The sequence below is a fragment of the Panthera leo genome, chromosome F2, assembly GCF_018350215.1.
Source record: "Panthera leo isolate Ple1 chromosome F2, P.leo_Ple1_pat1.1, whole genome shotgun sequence".
NCBI classification, from domain to species: Eukaryota; Metazoa; Chordata; class Mammalia; order Carnivora; family Felidae; genus Panthera; species Panthera leo.
Window position 1 is genome coordinate 68,854,319 of NC_056695.1, and position 15,473 is coordinate 68,869,791.

Genomic DNA, 15,473 nt, shown 5'->3' on the forward strand with positions numbered 1-15,473 from the left:
GTGCCTGCTACCTTGCTGATACTTAACTTTACAATACCGGTCATTGATGATGATAATTAAAACTGTAAATCACCCGAATCCACCAATTCATCTGAGCCGCAGGAGAGGTGGAGTAGTCAGACTTTGTGTCTAGCTTGATGTGCTTAGTATGAGACACACACGAAGCGCCCTCATGAAGTATTCTTGCCAAAAACAAAACAAAACAAAAATCTGATTCTGAATCTGAATCAAATCAATCCTCAAGGGCTCATCTATAGGAAAGGGGCACGAGAAAGGATAACAAGTTAAATAAAACTCTAAGGAAACAAACACACATTCAGAATGGGGGACATCGTAAAAGACAGATAACTTGATTTCTTCAAGGAGTCAATGGCAGGAGGAAAAAAAAAAGAAAGACAAACATACAGACAGACAGAGACAGAGACTGAGAACAAACGATGATTATGCTGTTATCTCACCATGTTATACTCATTTGGGAGGTACTGGAAAGAGTGCTGATTTTATGAGGTGACCTGAGCACGTATCCCTATCAGCTATAGTCATTACACAAATAAGCTTGTGTGATTCTTCGAGGGATGATAATCCAAGAGCTGAGGTGAGCTTCAAAAGAGACAATGTCTATGAACTAAGTAATGTGAAATCGTATGTATACATAACTTTGTTTACACTGTCTCACATAAATACCTATACACTAAGTTCCTGCAATGCTTATCATTTCTCTCCGTTTGCTCATACTGTCCTCCTGTGTTTCAAGCTTATCTGTAACCTGCCCCTCCACCCATTAATGCTGTCAAAAAACTCTTACTGAATATCTGTGTGTGCTCAGGATGGCAGCAATTATAAACACAGTAAGAGAAAGTCCCTGCCCCGAGAGGATTTCCACTGCAGTCAAACTGTCACAGGTGCATCATGAAATAAAGGCAGAGGCAACCAAATGTGACATAGGGGTTGGGGTAGGCAGACACGGTTTCAAACCTCAGCTCCGCCATTACTGGCTGAGTGGGTCAGATCCACTCTCCACCCCAAATCCCCTTGCTCATGGCTCTGGGAGACCCATATATAGGGACAGCTTTAACAGGCACAGGTAGTGCCTGCTGGCTCCTTACTGGGTTTGACTCCCAGAGGAGCTTGGAGACAGAGAGTAGAGGCAGGCAGGCTGGCTTCCTTCCTGAGCCATGACTTAGGACCTGCTGGCTCCTACAACCTGAGCTCTCTGCTCCTCTCAAAGTGGCCCTCAAGACCGTTTTCTCCTTCCCTCCTCCTTTTCGCCCTGGGGGTAACAGCCCTGCTGCTAACTAGTCCCGAAAAACTGCACTATCCCCTGTGTCTTCCTAATGCTGCCCACATCTTTCTAAATGATTCTCTATTAAACTGTTTTCGAGCTGCTTCCTTTGTGTGAGCCACCTGTTTCCTGCTGGAACTTGGACTCAAACACAAGATGGACTTTGACTAGTCTATAAGGTGGACTCTTAAACTTCTGGAGACTTTGTTTGCTCATCTGTAAAATAGGATTAAGTGTAATCTCTTCTTCTTGGTCCTAGGCAACTTCGGTTAGGAGAAGGCTTTGGAGTACAGGGAAGACTGAGCAGGGAGAAGGACAGATCAGGGTTCAGATCTGATTTCTGCTCTCACAAGTTGAGTGACTACTGGCATTTGGCAACAAATTTCTTTGCAGTTCAGTTCCTTGTGGGTAAAAGGATAATAGCCAATGTTTACTAAGACGAAGTTTTGGCTGAAACCTCAAAGATGGGGACAAAGCTAAGTAGCCGTGTGTCCTAAAGACAGGACCTCGACCCCTCTCCACAAGAATGCCTGGTCTGTATCCAAATCAACATTCCCAATAGCTTGTTTATAGGAAGGCTAGAAGCTTCCTTAGAGAAAAGGAATTCTTCCAAGGAGCCTCGTAGTATTGGGTATGGCATTGCTTCCATTCACCCACAACAAGATGAGGACATCTAGGATAATTGATCTTAGAGAGAGGATTCATTGGAAGAGGGCAGGCTGGATGCTTGTAGGATGTGGAGATGCAGGGACTGGTCCCAAGCTGTCCAGTCTTGGAGCATAGTGGAATTCTTGGGAGATCTTCAAATATGTTCTGTTGGCATTGGTTGCTAAGAGACTGGTGCCTAGCGCTTGCTTGGAGAAGGCTGGGGCTGGGGCTCGTGAAAGCTGCCCACGATGGCAAAGCAGGTATGTGAGCATTTTACTAGGGCCAGGTGAATGCCATGGAAAGCAGCCAGCTTAACTTATCTGCTCAAATGGACTGGGGTACCACGAGGTACAGACACTGAGAGAAGTCACAAGAGGTTAGTAGAGTGCCTTGCCAAGTCAGGGTCTCGAATGAAAGCCACCATTTGGATCCCACTATTTGTAGGGCCTTCAACAGCTAAAAGGACACCAAGAACAGCATCCGCCACGAGATCTCTCATCCTTCTCACCACTCTAACCTTGGAATATCCATCGGCAATTAGGCGAGTCAGGTAAGAGGTGGAGCAAAGATTGTTGAAGAACAGATCAAAGGCGCTATGTCTTTTCTGGTACCTGAGCATCTGAATACACCTGAGCCGGGAAGAAGGGAGAAGCTCTGAACTGGATATGAGATTAAATTTTGATTTCAATTGGACTGGACATTTTAATACTTACAAGTGACCAGGAAGCTATAGACTGTCCCCAGTATGCCATCAGGGGAAGGAAGAGGCAAATGAGTGTGAAGGCCATAGGGAGAAAAAGAAAGCTATTTCCTGACACTATCAACCAGGTCCAACCTATTTCCAACAAACCTATTGTATTTACCGTGCAGAGTATTTGTCAAAAATAAGTGAAATGACATGAAGTCGTGCCTGGAACAGTGCATACTTGTGAAAAGCAACAGTATTAAGATTCCAGTGTATATGTTACAGTGCGAGTGAACAACACACGAAGTAGTCACATCCCAACAGTCGACGTAGAAGACTGGTTGCCCACAGTGAGCTTTGCTCCAGGGATCTGTTTTTAGGGGATCCCAGTTTCCTCCTGGAAGCAGCCTGTCCTGCTTTTTGGACCTGGTTGCCCTTTCAGAACAATCAAATTCTTTCTGTTAAGAATAGAATACCTAGGTGTCTATGTTCTTTTCGGCTTCTTTTTCACCTCCCTTTAGTAATTCACTAAATCTATCATTTAACTATTACATCCTTTAAAGGCGAGTTAGGTGAGCAGGCTTGCCTGGATTGAACAGGTGACGAAACGCAGGCTGGGGCATTAAGAAATTCGTCAAAATTCACATGTAGGACACAGACCTTGAGACTTTGAGAAGACTCACTCCCTGGTTTCGTACACTCAGCGAATGTCGAGTGGCTGTTCTCGTAAGAGCACATTTGTGGCAATACACAAAAGCCATCAAAGCTTCTGTGTAATCAACATATCCCTTCCTGGCTGTACCCGTGTGGCAGGCACGGAGGGTGAGTGCCCATCTTTAACCATGGCTAGTATTTATTCATGGCTAGTATTTTGGAGACCACACAGATTCAGAAAGCCAGCTGGTATCCGAGTGGGGGCTACAACTGAGCTTCAACTCCCACTACTCCTTCGCCATGCCCACCACCATCCCTGTGCGTGGGTCTTGCGACGAGAGTAAGACTGCTGTAAGCCAAGGAAAAAGGGAGTTTCTTCCCCTCTCTTTTTTGCCTAAAATATACTTTGTACGGTTTACAGAATGTTTCAACTAACCCTCCACGTTAGTGGTTCTTAATGTTTTGGAGGATGTGCACAACCATGGGATTCTCCTGAAAGACTTGGAAATTTTTCTCAGAAAGAGAAGCCCATGGAAGACAGAGACACAAAATTGGTCTAAGTATCAGAAGGTTCATGAACACTATGTATAGATCTTTGCACATCAGTAAACTCCAGGCTGAGATTCCTGCACTCATACAAGTGGAAGAGAACCAGAGGATCGATGAATCCAACATGGTTCCCCTTCCAAGTAGGGCAGGAGAAGAGAGGACAAGGTCTCTTGGATCAACGCTACTGAAATGTGCCCTACGGGAAGTCCTCGACTGAGCCTTCCCCAGGCACTTTCACTCAGCAAACAGCAATGTTTACCAGTGCTACACAGTTCAGGGAAGTTTGCTTCAAGTCCAGCTTGCATTCCTGACTGTGATTCATGTTATATGGATCGCCATCATGCACAGGAACCAAGTACCATCCTTGGCTGCTGGATTTAATGAGCACATTTTGTTTTAATGTTTAGCTAATAACGCCTTGAAAGAAAGCTGCCAAATGCCTCATATTTTGTGGCCCCTGATTCCTGCATCCTCTCTCCTCCTCCACCACCCGGGATTCAGAGGAGACTGATGAGCTCATGTTAGAAACACAGTGAACACGGAGCAGGGACAGTCCCTGTAGAGAGAGTCCCTCCTTGTCAGACCATAGGTGGGTGTCAGCGAGGGAGCTGATACAGAGAGCCAGGGGGAGTATGTCCGCCATTTTGTCTGTTAAATGCTGTCTTCACCGACTTTACCACTAAACACACTGCTTTTGGTGGAATGAGGGGTGGGAAGCATGGGAACGAGAGCAAGGTATGAGACTCTCGTGGTGAGAATGATGAAGGCAAGAAGACTCGAACTTTTACAGGCTGAGAAAGCTGACCGGAAAAACAAAACAAAACAAAAAAGATAAAGAAAAAAAAATCACAACTAACCCAGAGATGAACTACTTAAGCACCATCTCATGACCTGGTGTCACCCCGGGCTTAGGAAGGCTCAGCAAACCCCTGCAGCAAGAGCTTTTACCTCAGAGAGGACGAGGAGGGGTGGCTTTTAAACCTTCCTTCGTAACCCTTACACGTGGGGTGAGAAGCCTGCTCTGTTGTGTTGATTTAATAACAGAGGTCACCTTGCTACCTGCACAGCTTTCTTCGTCGGCTTTTTTCTCAAGTGGGAAGCTTAAGACCTGTTTGTTGTTTAGACGGGACTGTCTGGAAGCAAATGCGTTCAAATAATGGAGGTAGCGAAACGTTTCCCCAAGGGAGGTTGCGTCCTCGTTATCATGGTCACTGTCATCATATCATCATGGTTACCTTGCCAGATGCAAAAACAGTATTGAGTGTGCGCGCGTGTGTGTGTGTGTGTGTGTGTGTACAACTTCCCAGAAATCCTGCAAATGTAGGGACGTTTAGTTGTCCTTTCATGTGTGAGCACACTCAGGCTCCCAAAGACTCGATGGCCTCCCCGGGGACTCTCACTTCACTCAAAGATCAATTGCACCAGAATGATGTTCCTGATGTCATTGGCTACCAAAACCCTCAGGGTTCCATTATTTGCTCTGTTTCCAAAGACTGATTTAACCAATGGATTTGCAGATGGTAGCTACTAAGTGTCAGACGTCTTGCTGGGTTGTAGGGACACCAAAGTGACAAGCCACCATCCTCAGGAAGCCCACAGTCTAGTAAAGGAAACTATCGGCTGCTGAAATATTTGGGAATCTGTCTTAACCACTAAAGCACTATACATATAGTGGCTGACGTGGTTGCACTAAAGCAATGTGTCACTCTCCTCTTTCACCCATTTCTTGAGGAGCTGTGCCAACCTCACGTATAACCTTTATGTTCCTTATTGCTTTTCCTCTGGGCCCGACCTCCAGGCTGCAGGTGAAAGTCTGCATCTGGTCTCTATGTTCCTTTCTGCTGGTTCCCTGGTCACTGTTCTGTGGCCCTGTCTGTCCACCACGAGCTGCTCGACCGCGGGCCTTCACCGGGTCCGGTCTTGCCTGTTAGCGCCTGGACCCGATTTCTGAATCCTGTGACCAGTGACTCAGACAACTTTTGGAGAGGAGGGGGAAGTCAAAGAACCAGGTCATAAAGGCCCCTTAGGGTGCTGAAGAAGCGTCTGGCTCTGAGGAAGTGCCCAAGGAGAGGGTAGAATAAGTTTGTAGAGTGTAGCGGTTATAAGCAAGGACTGAACAGGGGCGTCTCACAAACTTTTTCTCAGAAGTCTTTCTAGCTATATTGGAGCAGTAATTAATCGCTGTCTGCCTTGGTTTCTGGGGAGTTAATAATAATAAATCCCTTACAGGGTGACTCAAAGTAGTGACTGAATTATCAGAGCAAAGTAATTATCGTTGTACGGTACTTTGCCATTTAATTGAAAAAGTCTTAGATTGCCGTATGAACACTCGATGACATGTGGTCCCCGTGGCCTTTGTGCTGGGCGTGTGCAAGTGACTGGCCCAGATCCACTCTCCATTCTTCTCTGTGCCCCAGGAGGCCGCCTGGAGGAACCCATCAATGGGTTCTCTTGCCATTCGGCTTCTTGTAGGCTTTGGCTAATTATCAACACCAGCAGAAGAGGGAGGAGTGTGAGGTGGGGTGTTTATTGTGAGTCACACCTGGAGACGGCCACCTCCTTCCTCTTTGGGTCTGTCTCATGTCAGGCAGCTTTCTCCATACTGGTCAGGCCCTCTCTGTTTCTGTTCGATATGCCACTCTGTCCCTCTTTCCCTTGGACCTGGGGATGCAAAGGAACCTTGTTCTTATCAGCCCTGGTACTGGCCCTCAGGGTTTCCTTATACCCACACGTGACATCAGGAGTCTCTCCATGAAACTCGCCTTGACTGTGACTAACCTGAAGGGCATGTCTTCTCCCAGGAACAAGACTGAAGCCACTCCCTTCACTTTGCCTGAGATGCTGCTGCTTGCTCCAAAAGAGGGCCGGAGTCCAGCTTTGAAGTTCTTGTCTTCTGGTTGGCATTTCTGTTGGCAGTATAATTGAGAACGAAGTACTGGTTAAAATAAATTACCCTGGGGACGATAGGTCCTGAAGGAATAAAGGGAAATGTTGCAAGGAGATTTTAGCCCTAGAGATGAACAAATCCTAAGGGAAGAGCTGACAAATGGAATCAGGAACTGAAAGGGCGGGCCTATGCCGGCCGACTCCATCTTGTTCTGTGTTCTCCACCTTGAGTGACTATGTCCCCGACATGACCCCTTTTCCGGGAAATTCACAGAAACCTCAGACTGCGCCTCCTCCCCTTGAGTAACCTCCCACTCACCCGTTCAAACTTTCTGATCAAAACACGCCCAGCGACCTGCGTAACAGGACTCCGACCCTTCCCCAACCAATCGGCTGAGGCCACGACCCTTCCCCAGCCAATCGGCTGAGGCCACAGCCATTACCTCACCAACTGCCCCTAGACCCCTATAAAACCTTTGTGCTTTTGAAACTCGCGCTCTCTCCCTGGTATCTCACCGCTGCGTCGGTGCAGGTAGGGGATTGAGCTCGAGCTAGCTCGAATAAAGGTTCTTTTGCTTTTGCATCGGACTCGGCTCCCTAGTGGTCTTTGGGGATCACGAATTCTGGGCATAACATTTGGGGGCTCGGCCCGGGATCCCCAAGACCCCTGAGGGACCCCCGACCCGGAGAGCCTGACTGGCCACGATTAGTGTCTGTTTGTTTGTTCTGTCTTTTCTGTGTGAGCTCACTTCTGGAGTTCTGGTAGTGCCCGACGCGGTCTAAGTGGACGCACTGGAGGACCACGGGCCGGGAGTTTCGGAAGACGTTCCGATTCTCCCTTCTGGAGGGACGTGGAATCCCCTCAAAGGTCTGAGACGAGGCGGGTCGCTCCCGCTGGTCGGCGTGAGGCCGTCGTCTTTGGAGGGACGTGGAATCCCCTCATCGGTTTTGGAGGGACGTGGAATCCCCTCAAATGTCTAAGCTAGCTTTCAGTTTTGCTTCCATGGAGTTGGAAGATTTTCTAGGGGCCCTCTGTTTGTCTGTTTTTGTGTTTCTCTGTTTTGTTCTGTGGACTTACTGGACGGACGTTATGGGACAGACTCAGACTACTCCTCTAAGTATTATGATTGATCACTTTAAGGATGTGAGGGGAAGAGCTAACAACCTCAGTGTGGAAGTCCGAAAGGGTCGGTGGCAGTTTTTTTGTTCTAGCGAGTGGCCAACTTTCAATGTCGGATGGCCACCAGAGGGGACCTTCGACCTCCCTACCATCCACCGAGTCAGGAGTATCATCTCTCAGCCTAAGACGGGCCATCTTGATCAGCTCCCTTACATTATCACTTGGCAGGACCTTGTGGAAGACCCACCCTCTTGGCTTAAACCCTTCCTAGCCCCGCTCCCTCCGGAGCCAAAACCCATTCTTGCTTTGCAGGGGACAAAGAAGAAGAAAAGTCTTATCCAGCCTTCAGCACCCCTCTACCCTGTCTTACAGGGGGGTACTGAAGAAGAATTAATTTTTCCTCCCTCGTATAACCCCTCTAGGATGCTGGAAGAACACCATCCTCCCCCTCCGGGGGAGGCAGACGCTGTTCCGAGAGCGGGAGGCGGAAACGCTCCAGTGGGAAGCCCGCCCTTCACCAGACAAAGGGCTCAGAGGGAGCAATCCGCCTCCGCTGCTGACTCCACTATTCTGCCCCTGCGAGCCACCGGACCCCCAGACGCGGAGGGGAACCAGCCCCATCACTATTGGCCTTTCGCCACTAGTGACCTCTACAATTGGAAAGCTCAGAATCCTAAGTTTTCCGAGAAACCGGCAGGGCTTATTGATTTATTAGACTCTGTTCTTTTTACCCATCAGCCCACGTGGGACGATTGCCAGCAGCTTTTGCAGGTCCTGTTCACGACTGAAGAAAGAGAAAGAATCGTCAACGAGGCCCGAAAACTAGTTCCGGGCACAGATGGGAATCCCACCACCAACCAGGCTCAGATAGATGCCTCCTTCCCCTTAACTCGGCCCCAGTGGGATTTCAACACGGCAGAAGGTAAGGAGAGGCTCCGGGTCTACCGCCAGACTCTAATGGGGGGTCTCCGAATGGCTGCTAGAAAGCCAACCAATTTGGCCAAGGTAGGAAATGTACAACAGGGAAAAGATGAATCTCCGGCTGCCTTTTTAGAACGGATCATGGAGGCATTCCGTACCTATACCCCCATGGATCCAGAGGCTCCGGAAAGCAAGGCTGCTGTTATCATGGCCTTTGTAAACCAATCGGCCATAGACATTAGGAGAAAATTACAGAAAATAGATAGACTAGGAGAAAAAAGTCTGCAGGACTTACTGGTGGTAGCCGAAAAGGTATATAATAACCGGGAGCTTCCTGAGGACAAGCAGGCTCGCGCCATGGCGGCTGCCAGCAGTAAGCAGACTCGAGACCTGGCGAGAATACTACTAGCTACCACTGCTGACTCCCCTGAGGAACGAGACCGCCGTCTCTGGCAGCTGGCAGACGACGCAAGAAAAGGTAAAAGAACCACCAAGGGGGGGAAGCAGAGGCTGCAGAAGGATCAGTGCGCATACTGCAAGGAGATAGGGCATTGGGCCCGAGATTGTCTGAAAAGGGCCGGCGGGAAAGGAAGCAAGACTGATCGAGTAAAAGTCCTAGAGCTAGATGAACTAAGTGATTAGGGGAGTCGGGGTTCGGACCCTCTCCCCGAACCCAGGGTAACTCTTAAAGTGGAGGGGACCCCTGTTGACTTCCTTGTCGACACCGGAGCACAACATTTGGTCCTCCGCACCCCACAAGGAAAACTAGCCAGCAAGAAGTCCTGGGTACAAGGGGCAACTGGTATGAGCCAGTATTCATGGACTACCCGAAGAACAGTAGATTTGGGAACGGGCCGGGTATCCCACTCCTTTATGGTAATACCAGAATGCCCCTACCCGCTGTTAGGACGGGACTTACTGACCAAGATTGGAGCTCAGATAACTTTCAGACAAGGGGGCCTCAGGTCACCGATCGCAAGGGCCACCCCATCCAGGTCCTGACCATGAAACTGGAGGATGAATACCTCCTCCACCAGGAGGCGCTCCCGAGAGAGGATAATATAGACAGATGGCTACAAGAATTCCCCTCGGTTTGGGCAGAGACTGGGGGGGGGATGGGACTAGCCACTCATAGGACCCCAGTCCTGGTAGAGCTCAAGCCAGGAGAGAGTCCGGTAAGGATCAAACAATACCCCATGTCACAGGAGGCCCGGAAGGGGATCCAGCCACACATCCGGAGACTACGAAGCCTAGGGGTACTAGTTCCTTGCCAGTCTGCCTGGAACACCCCCTTACTGCCGGTCAAAAAGCCTCACACAAATGACTACCGACCGGTACAAGACCTCCGGGAAGTAAATAAGAGGGTCGCGGACATACACCCAACTGTTCCCAACCCATATACTCTCTTGAGCTCCTTGGCGCCCTCCAGGGTCTGGTATACTGTACTAGATTTAAAGGACGCCTTCTTCAGTCTGCCGCTGGCACCCCAGAGCCAACCCCTGTTCGCCTTCGAGTGGCATGATCCGGAGGAGGGCTACAGTGGGCAACTCACCTGGACACGGCTACCTCAGGGATTCAAAAATTCACCCACCATCTTCGACGAGGCACTACACGAGGACCTGGGTGAGTACAGAAGGGAGCACCCTGGCCTCACCCTCCTACAGTACGTAGATGACATCCTGATTGCTGCTGACACGGCCAAAGACTGTGAGCGAGGGACCCAGGACCTGCTGGCTACCCTGGGGGCTTTAGGGTACCGGGCATCCGCGAAGAAGGCTCAGATATGCAGGGAGAGGGTAAGTTACCTGGGATATATCCTGGAGGGCGGACAGCGGCGGTTATCAGATGCCAGAAAAGAAACTGTCCTAAAGATCCCTACTCCCACCTCCCGAAGAGAAGTGAGGGAATTCCTAGGATCAGCCGGCTACTGCCGCCTCTGGGTTCCAGGTTTTGCTGAGATCGCCAGGCCCCTATATGAAGCTACCAAAGAGGGGAAAACATTTAAATGGACTGAAAAAGAAGAAATTGCCTTTAATCAGTTAAAAAAGGTCCTCCTAAGTGCCCCAGCCCTGGGCCTACCAGACATTATGAAACCCTTCCACCTCTTTGTAGACGAACATAAGGGAATAGCAAAAGGGGTTCTAACTCAAGCCTTAGGCCCCTGGAACCGCCCAGTGGCTTACCTGTCTAAGAAACTAGACCCAGTGGCTGCCGGCTGGCCGCCATGCCTAAGAATTATTGCGGCGACAGCACTCCTAGTCAAGGATGCAGACAAACTGACCCTAGGACAGGAGATCTGGATCACAACCCCACACGCCATTGAAGGGGTCCTGAAACAGCCTCCTGATAGATGGATGAGCAATACACGTGTGACTCATTACCAGAGCCTCCTACTCAACCCTCCACGAGTGCGGTTCCACCCCAGTGCAGCCCTCAATCCTGCAACCCTGCTGCCCGACCCTGACCTAGGTGCTCCACTACATGACTGTGCGGGAATCCTGGAACAAGTACATGGATTCCGGATGGACCTGACCGACCAGCCCCTCCCCGATGCCGAGGCTACTTGGTTCACTGATGGCAGCAGCTTTGTGCGAGATGGACACAGGTATGCGGGTGCAGCGGTGGTCACCGAAATGGACACCGTATGGGCGGAGGCTCTACCCTCCGGAACGTCAGCCCAGCGAGCGGAGCTCATAGCCCTCACCAAGGCGCTGATGCTGGGAGCTGGAAAACGGCTTAACATCTACACAGACAGCCGTTATGCATTTGCCACAGCTCATATTCATGGGGCAATTTATCAAGAGAGGGGGTTACTGACGGCAGAAGGACGGACTATAAAAAATAAGCAGGAGATACTTAACCTGCTTACGGCCTTATGGCTTCCTGCCAAGCTAGCCATTATCCACTGCCAAGGGCACCAAAAAGCTGATAACCCAGTAGCTAGAGGTAATCGAAAGGCTGACCAGGCAGCCAAGGCAGTAGCCCTTACTCCAGTCCCCACCATGACCATACAACTACCAGACCCGGGAGACCCAGTTTTACCAGACCAGCCCAAATACTCCCAGGAGGAGTTACAGCGGATCAAGAAACTCCCCATGGCCCAGGAGATAAAGGGATGGTGGTATACACCTAACAAGGAGCTCGTGCTGCCAGACCGGCTCGGAGTCTCAATATTAGAGCACATGCATCGGTCTACTCACATGGGGGCCCGAAAATTAAAAGACTTAATCCGACATGCCGGAATCAAGATTCACCAACAGGACACCAAAATAGAGCAAGTTGTATCTGCCTGCAAGACCTGCCAACTCACCAACGCGAAAGCCACATCAAATAAAAAAGGAACCAGGCTCAGAGGCACCAGACCGGGAGCCCAATGGGAAGTCGACTTCACTGAAGTCAAACCAGGAAAGTATGGTTATAAATATCTTTTAGTATTTACAGACACCTTCTCTGGCTGGGTGGAGGCATACCCAACCAAGCATGAAACGGCTCAGACGGTGGCTAAGAAGCTACTAGAAGACATCTTACCCAGGTATGGTTTTCCTGCCATGGTAGGATCAGACAATGGACCAGCTTTTATCTCTCAGGTAACACAGGCAGTAGCCAAGGCGGTGGGGGCAAACTGGAAATTACATTGTGCTTATAGGCCCCAGAGCTCAGGACAGGTAGAAAGAATGAATAGAACCCTAAAAGAGACCCTTACCAAATTAACCATGGAGACTGGCGGGGACTGGGTGACTCTCCTACCGTACGCCCTTTACCGGGTTAGAAACACTCCTTACACTCTGGGTTTTACTCCCTACGAGATCATGTTTGGCAGGCCACCCCCTGTTATTCCCAGCCTTCGAGCTGAACTTCTTGCAGAGTTTAAAGATCAAGAACTTTTTCTTTCCTTGAGAGGGCTCCAGAGGGCGCATGAGGATATTTGGCCGCGCCTCCGTGCCATCTACGAGGCTGGCCCGACCCCGACACCTCATCAGTACAAGCCGGGAGACTGGGTCTATGTCAAGAGGCACCACCGAGAGACTCTCGAGCCGCGCTGGAAGGGACCCTACATTGTAGTGCTGACAACCCCCACCGCTCTCAAAGTAGACGGCATCGCGACCTGGGTCCATCACACCCACGTTCGGCCAGCGGACCCCTCCTCGATCCGGAAGGACTTCGTCACGCGATGGGCCATCAGTCGGGACCAACACAACCCACTCAAGCTCAAGCTCAAGCTACAGCACATTCGACCCACCTAATATTGGTAACTCTGTTAACTCTGCTTGTCATTGCTCATGCTACCGGGAGTCCCCACACCCCCCAAAACATCACCTGGCAGATCATAGATACCAGCTCAGGGACAATACTTAATTAGACCTCCCAGAGCCACCCCAGGGACACATGCTTCCCAGAACTTGGCGTAAACTTCCAAACTCTGTTCCCCTTGTCACCATAAATGCAGCCGGTCCCATGATTGGGTCCGTAAGTTACATGACAAGGGGGGAATGAAAGGGCGGGCCTATGCCGGCTGACTCCATCTTGTTCTGTGTTCTCCACCTTGAGTGACTATGTCCCCGACAAGACCCCTTTTCCGGGAAATTCACAGAAACCTCAGACTGCGCCTCCTCCCCTTGAGTAACCTCCCACTCACCCGTTCAAACTTTCTGATCAAAACACGCCCAGCGACCTGCGTAACAGGACTCCGACCCTTCCCCAACCAATCGGCTGAGGCCACGACCCTTCCCCAGCCAATCGGCTGAGGCCACAGCCATTACCTCACCAACTGCCCCTAGACCCCTATAAAACCTTTGTGCTTTTGAAACTCGCGCTCTCTCCCTGGTATCTCACCGCTGCGTCGGTGCAGGTAGGGGATTGAGCTCGAGCTAGCTCGAATAAAGGTTCTTTTGCTTTTGCATCGGACTCGGCTCCCTAGTGGTCTTTGGGGATCACGAATTCTGGGCATAACAGAACCACCTACCTCAGTTCTCATACCTCCCCAAATCCCCCTACCACATCTTCCTCCCTGTCTAGCACCTCCAGGCTCCCTGCCACCTGCCACCCCCCAGGACTCCTGAGAGCAGATCTGGGACCACACTGGCTCTGGGGCAGGGCGGGGCTGGGAATGACTGACGAAGAGCAGAACAGATGTTCAACTTCACTGGTAACCGAAGAAAGGAAATTAAAAAGCAATAATGGTTGTAAGAAATGAGGAATGCTTTCTAAGCCAGGACACATTTTTAGATTCACAGGTTAAATGAAAAGACTTCTGGTGTCAGCTCAGAGATGTAGAGAACCGGAAAGGACAAAGGGGGAGAAGCGGGGAGGGCACAGGGCTGTCCTGGAATCTGGGAGAAGCAGGCATTTGTAAAGGAGACACAGGATCCAAGAATTTGCTCATTTACTACCCCGGGGCCGATGCCAGGTAAGAAGATTCAGTTAAACTCATGTGTGGTTATATGTGTTATGTGAAAAATACATAGAGATAAACACACACATGTATATAAATTCACTGATGCAAACATATGGTGGGTAAGCATTAATTTGAGTTTAGGGTACTATAAATTATACCATGCCTGGTTCATTTCACAACGTGGGTTTAATCATTCTCATTCAGCCCGTTGTTACCTGTACTCTTATTTTACATTTTATTCATCTAATTTTTTAAATGTGTATTTATTTATTTTTGAGAAAGAAAGAGCACAAGCAGGGGAGGGGCAGAGAGAGAGACACAGAATCCGAAGCAGGCTCCAGGCTCTGAGCTGTCAGCACAGAGCCCGACGTGGGACTCGAACTCACGAACCACGAGATCATGACCTGAGCCGAAGTCGGACGCTCAACCGACTGAGCCACCCAGGTGCCCCAATTTTACATTTTATTTTTAAATATTTCAAACTTACGTAAGAGGACAGAGAGTATAGACATCGACAGAGCTCTCGCTCCCCAGGTTTAACCAAAGAGGATGTATGTCACCTTCCACGCTGGCCACCCCTCCTGTGTTTAAACACGGCTGCCCCAGCTCCTTGGGTTCAGCCGACTTCCGGGACAATGCCTACCCCATCTTACTGCCCACGCCCGCCGCACCATGCCTGGACAACTGTAGCCCGTGTTCTCCTCCGGTTCTAGCAATCCACCCCCTTCCTCTCCGAATGGAACTCAGTGTGGTGAGGCAGAACATCAAAGTTCATTTTTGTTTCTCTTGGAGCTGGTGAGTTTTTGTTTTCATGTGTAAGCAAAAGGATCTTCTCTGAGCCTCAGCTTTGAAACAGAAGTTGGCTTGTACCCGGCCTAAAATAGCATGCTTCCTGTCACACAAAGACCTTAATGTTAAAAAAAACAAAAACAAAAACAAAAAAAAAACAAACTCTTGGTTTTTGAAGCTCTGATTTGTACTAACTCATTTAACGAATTGTTCCATTTGTCTTTCCAGCAACACTGTGAGATGGATGGGGTGAGCCCTGCATGACAGACGGGACTCAGAGAACGGGAAAGGTCACCAGCTTACCCAGGTATACAAATGTATATCTGTTAGGCATCAAAGCCTGCACTTTCTTTCTTTCTTTCTTAATGTTTATTTATTTTGAGAGAAAGAGAGAGCACCAGCAGGGGAGGGGCAAAGGGAGGGGGGTAAAAAGGACCCAGAAGCGGGCTTCGAAATGACAACAGAGAGCCCGAAGTGGGGCTCGAACTCACCAACCATGAGATCGTGACCTGAGCAGAAGTAGGACACTCAACCGACTGAGCCA

At 49.6% G+C, this 15,473-nt stretch overlaps 1 protein-coding gene and 1 long non-coding RNA gene across 18 annotated transcripts in view; one reads left to right on the forward strand and one right to left on the reverse strand.

The window, feature by feature from the left end:
* LRATD2 (LRAT domain containing 2) overlaps positions 1-15,473 on the reverse strand; it is a 140,547-nt gene that overhangs the window by 102,735 nt on the left and 22,339 nt on the right. For 12 of the 13 annotated variants that reach the window (XR_006198600.1, XR_006198597.1, XR_006198601.1 and 9 more), the window contains one exon: positions 6,597-6,724. The gene's annotated coding sequence lies outside the window, so the exon portion shown is untranslated. Of the gene's footprint in view, positions 1-6,113; positions 6,480-6,596; positions 6,725-15,473 lie in introns of those variants that run through there. The other variant, XR_006198606.1, reaches the window with a different exon arrangement.
* LOC122211295 overlaps positions 542-15,473 on the forward strand; it is a 32,440-nt gene continuing 17,508 nt past the window's right edge. For 4 of the 5 annotated variants that reach the window (XR_006198613.1, XR_006198612.1, XR_006198609.1 and 1 more), the window contains exons 1-2: positions 542-4,980; positions 15,158-15,236. This is a non-coding gene — a long non-coding RNA (uncharacterized LOC122211295). The remainder of the gene's footprint in view (positions 4,981-15,157; positions 15,237-15,473) is intronic. The other variant, XR_006198611.1, reaches the window with a different exon arrangement.